Genomic DNA, 4,133 nt, shown 5'->3' on the forward strand with positions numbered 1-4,133 from the left:
CACTACACGCGGGCAGCTTCGCCGAAAAAGCCGTTAAGCCCGTCAGCTGCCTTGCTTGCGCATCAAGACAAAGGAAAACACGGGCTCCCGAAATTACAACCTCCGCCCTAGGTAAGTGCCCTATAAACAGGTGAGGGCGTGTGGGTGTCGGCCCCTGTAAGCCAAAAATGGTTGTCCGAATTACAGTTTCTCCGCTATTAAGCACCGTATAAAGTGTTCCGCCACGTCGGCAACGTGAATTATAAAGTCGTTCCTGATGGGAGTGCGCCCGTCGGCGACAACGAACTGATATTTTATTCCTTCGGGTGGTTTAAAACCGCAGCTATCGCGTGACTGCAGTGCTCTTCACTCCGTATATAAAACTGCGCTCTCGTTCCCTGCATGCTATTCTTAACTTTTGTGGGGTTTCCCGTCCTTATCGACGGTATTTTTCAACTTTCCTCCGTGGTTTTCCTGTCGACATTTGTTGATTTTTTTCTTTTCCCTTTATTTGTAAATATCTTGCTCCTCATCAACACGATGCTTTCCTTTTACGGAGGAGCGACTACTGCCATTCACCTCACCAGCTCTACCTTCGCGCTGATTCAAGACGACGTCTAAGAGGACACAGTCGCGTTAGAAGCAGTTGGGCTTGGCTACGTTTTTGGGAAGGAACTCGGCCGCTCAAAGGTTTCCGTCTACGTCTACGGCCGCCATTCTCCTTCTTCGTCACAATATTGATGACCACGCTTTTGCACTCGTGCCATAGATTGCTCTGTCTTCCACCCCCAAGCTTGCATGTTTCGAGCATAAGGGCTTCTATAAAATGCACGCTACCAGTATATACCTGGGGAACCCGCGCTGAAGTGAGACGCGTCGATTGCAGCGCCGTAAAAAGACACCCATCGAGAGCAGCAAGGAGATTTTGTTGCACTCGGTGAGGTGTCTGAGCTGCGCCTAGAGAAGCTAGGCAATAAATGCTATCTGCCGAACGCGGGCCTGAAATCGTTTAGAGTGCTCGCGCGTTTGTAGCCGAGCAAGCGGCTGAGATCGCCAGTTTTTAGTCACCAAATAAAACAACTGCAGTGCCGCATGTGCCACGCGGATTCTCTATAACTTTATCTCACCTTCCCCGAAAACAGCGACCAGAATGACTTGCTTAAGAGACTGAGTCGGGTGCGTCGATCGATAAATCCAGTAAGGCACCCGTTTTGAAGAATGGCATTGTCCTCCAGCTGCCTTCGTAAACACGTGCCGTTTGTTCCTCTCAGCTAGACCACTCAATAAGATTAGTTTTGTGCCCCGCCGACAAAAGAATAATCCCGTGAAAGGGCGGATACTTAGCTAGCGAGCATTAAAGAACGAAGAGTTATGTGGACCACCAACCAGTAACTTGTTATAGAGACGCTGGTAAGTCCTTAACGCATATGCTTCTAAAAAAATGCGGCACATGACTTCATATTATCTGTTAAATTTATTGTGCGCATCTTTTTTTTCATTTTGGGCCCGCTTGACAGCGCTTCTTCTGAGATAAATACTTCCGCATCTTTCATAAAATCTATGCAGGATGACAAAGCATAGAATGATACAGTGCCTCTGAGTGACGCCTTGAGTACATTGCGCCCGGCAGAGGGCTTGACGCCAGTCATTACATGGAACCACCCATAAATACGGCCTGAATAGAATGAGATGTATCAGCAGCAGCACTCAGAAGTGCAATTTTAAACCGCACATCTTCTTGTGGGCAATGGAAACAGCTGTGCCAGGGAAGTGATTGCGTTTGTTAACTCATCGAGAGGGCTGTGCACTTCCTTACGCTGACGAACGCCGGCTAACCATCGCCGCATCAGTACCGCAACTCCGCTCCTAAATGGCGGATATCCAGATGTTAAACCTGCAATTTCTGCTGCGTGGATTCCGTACAGCGCAACTGTTGCGCTTGGACGAAGAGAACTTGCCGTGGTTGCCGCGGCTTCGGGAACTGCCGCCCTCCGATGTTCACAGTGCGTTATGCGAAGCTGTCGAAGCGGCTGAGAGCGACGAATTCCGTCTCCGGCGGATAGCATGCCTGCGCGGCTGGATGGCGCAGCGCCAGCGCTTACAGGTGTGGCGGGTCTTCCGTCTTACGACTGCGCCTACTTTTGATGAGTGTCCCGCGCTGCTGAGGCGCATTGCGGCTGCCATGGCAGTTGGCGAACTCGAAGCAACTGTCGACTGAACAGAGCGCAGGGCTGTGTTCACTGCCTGCTTGCTGACCAAAGAGCCAGACAGCCCGATAGAGACGTACTGCGAAGTGTATCTAGCTCTGTGGCCGGGGCGGCCTTTGCTGGCCGTCGACTACCTGCGGGCCACCATTCGGCAGCGATTGCTGACAGCTCTGCGCGCAGCGCTGGGATACGATCCACGGTTACTGGTATGCGTGAATCACGACAACATTGACAACGTCTACCGCGCCGGCTGTGTTGCCCTGTGTGATGTGTCTGGCACACCTCCACCTGTGATCCCATGTAACAGGTAATTCTACGGCGGATGCGTGCGCTGGAAGTTCTGTCTCCTCGTCAATTGAAGAAGGCAAGTGTACGACATAATTCAGATTTTTCTCTTCTCAAGAACCTTTCAGCTATAAAATAATGTTAATGTTTAGAAAATATACATTACGGTTTAATATGATAGTTACATTATTTTAATATTAATTATTAAAGAACTCTTGGGGACACTTTAGAACATGTTGATGTGGAAAAAAATGCAGAAATGTACACAGTCGCCCACATCCAGCCTGAACATGACTTCATGTGGCCGCCATAACGCAGAACGCCATCGCTGATTCTTGTGGAAATATTGTGCATATGCGATGAGAGCCGGTGGCAGGTCCTCTGGATTCGTCGTCGGCTTCCGCCTGCTACTACAGCTGCTGGGGGCCGAGGGAAGCGCAGGGACCGACTGTAGCGGCCGACAACGCTGGTGCATCCGCCTTCTGATTTCCCATTACCTTCTGGATTTGATGTCATTTTGGACGCAGCACAGGTTGTTGTTATTGCCTGTATTTTGTTTTGTTCTCGTTGAGCGTTTTCCTTTCACTCTGCTTTCGCTTCGCCGTGTTGACTCTAATTTTGCTGTGAAGTAAAGACGCATTCTGTACTTATCAACTTCGTTACCCCTTCAGCGTTTGGCAGCACGACAGTGAGATTTCACTGGTATCTGGCCTTCAGTAATAAAGTGGAGTGTTGCTTCGGCGCTGCTTGCACTTTCATGGTTGCTCATGCCACTGGGCTCTTGGCGTATTGGATTGTATATAGTATGGCCCATTTGAAAATAAATTTATTTGGTAGTTCAGCCCTGGTCCTGCGTTCTTGTCTGTCTTTCGTTCTTGTTGGTTCGCGCTGACGCTTTCCCCGATTGTGCTGAGCTGGGCCAGTTCGCCTCGTCTGCGTCTTCTTCCTTTGTACTCATCCCTTTGTTGAGCTGAATTTTCCAAGGTATCCAAACGCTATGCGAAGAAATTCGGAACGCCTCGAGGCACCCTTTGCATAGGCGAGCGCTTGGAAGGAGCCAGCGGAATATAGTAAAAGTGCCTGGTTTCAGCCGGTCGAATGTGCTGCGTGCCTTTTAGCGCACAGCGCGCTTTGAAACGAACAGCATCAGATACTATCAGCCTCTCTAATAAAGGAACAAGCAAAATATTTACTCTGAGATTCGCTGCAAACGCTGAGCATGCTGCAAGCAGTTAACGTCACGTGGATCGCTCTGAACAATGCGATAACTGCAGAAAACAACCGCCGGCCGTGCACAGCTTAAGGAACATACTTGGAGATGACGGTGACCCAGTCGTGTGCTTCGTACGCATGCAGCCACTCTCGTGGAGTTTGCCGACTCGTTCCATGATAGTGCACTGATCTACTGAGCGAACAGTCGTAGCTTGAGTGATATTTTAAAATAACACAAGAGAGTACAGTTTCTTGCTCTCTGCAAACTGTTGAGACCGCCGGTAATTTTTTGCCTCACTGTCTAATGTCAGGTGCGTGATCACAGCCTGAAAAAAAAGTCACCGAGACATCCCACTACAAAGCAATGATTTGGCTCGGCTGCTCACTAGCTGGTCGCTAATGAGGCACTTGTGTAGCAGCACACACCCCCGACCTGCCGTGTTGCACGAT

Source organism: Amblyomma mixtum, chromosome 10 (genome assembly GCF_055824585.1).
Source record: "Amblyomma mixtum isolate Tamu chromosome 10, ASM5582458v1, whole genome shotgun sequence".
In the NCBI taxonomy this organism is placed as follows: domain Eukaryota; kingdom Metazoa; phylum Arthropoda; class Arachnida; order Ixodida; family Ixodidae; genus Amblyomma; species Amblyomma mixtum.